We start from the raw sequence: 1,488 nt of genomic DNA, 5'->3' as shown, positions 1-1,488 counted from the left end.
ATTTCATCAGAAGACACAAACAAACAAAATCCAAACCAATTCCAGTAAAAACAGACAATTACTATCGCAGTTCGGACATTCTGTTCACCAAAAACAGCAACAGTAAAAACGGCATAACTCACTCTATACTACTCCAAATGCCCTGAAATTTTGCAGGCACTTCAACCTCATCAATACCTACAACTTTCATGTTTTGAGCAATGTCCAATTCGGCCTCTATCTATGACCTAAAATTTCGGACAGAATGTTCAACCAAGAACCCTAATTTTCCAGAAATTCTTCCAAATCCAAAATTGATTGCAATTATCAACTATTCACACCTACTAGAGTCATTTTAAACCATTACCATTCATCATACAAGGCCACAACATCCCATTCATATTAAACCAGCAAATTCATCATAAAATGGAAAACTTCACCAAAACTCTTCAAATCAAGAAATAAATCATATATTCCATCACTCAAGCTACTTCTAAACCAAACATAAGCATCATTAGATGTAGTAGGGTGTTCAAGCATCACTTACCAATAAATCAAGAGAGATAGGGATTGTGGACACCTTAGCTCTTCAAATCAACTTCACTAATACACTTATTAGCACTAGAAGAAAGGTTTTTATGGAGTGAAATCTAGTCTAAGCTCTTGTTTGTGGAAGATTGAGTGAGATGGAAGCTTGAAATTTGCTGAACTTTCTTCCTTCTTGCAAGAGAGAGGGCCGGCCAACACAAGGTAAGAAAATGGTGAATTTTGTGAATTTTTGGAGATATTAACTAATTTTGGTCAAAAGTCAAAAATGTGAATAGTAAACCATAAAGTCCAACCAATCATATTGTGACACTTGTCACACTCATTAATGCATTCTTATCTTTCTTTTTCCCTCTCACATCAATCACTTCACACATTCAACTTATCTCTTAACACCCGATAAATTTTTCACAGTATCCGAAATTTAATCTTATTGGCCGAATTTTCCCGAACTTTTCGCACTAGTGGGTCCCACGTCCGAAATCCGTTCTTATTTTTTCAAAATCTAACCGATACTAGAAAAATCATCTAAAAACTATATTTACTCATAAAAATTATCTGGGGAACTTTTCTAATAAGAAAATGTGGAAAAGCGGCGATAAAAAAAAACTCCACTGAAACTTTCTAATATTGCAACACTAGAGGTTTGCTAATCATTCAAACTTACTAACCTATGTCAAGGCACACACTAGATTACCGAATATAAATTATAGCGTGAACCGTATGATCATAATACGTAAACTAGGATTTTCCAACTTAACCGAATTAGGGTTTCCTTCCTAGCCATAAAACCCTATTTTTTCCAAACCAAATATCAAATAACCCTACTATCGACTTACGATCGGACTGGGGCCTCACAATAATGACTTAAGGAGGTGGGAAAAGTGATTAATTGCAACCAATTTCTGTTTTGGAAGAAAATTGAAAAACCTAGGGTTCTTAAGGGAGCATTCTGTCCGAATT

The sequence above is a fragment of the Coffea eugenioides genome, chromosome 1 (assembly GCF_003713205.1).
Source record: "Coffea eugenioides isolate CCC68of chromosome 1, Ceug_1.0, whole genome shotgun sequence".
NCBI lineage: Eukaryota > Viridiplantae > Streptophyta > Magnoliopsida > Gentianales > Rubiaceae > Coffea > Coffea eugenioides.
The sequence above is the reverse complement of the archived record's forward strand: the minus strand, read 5'-3'. Positions refer to the sequence as shown.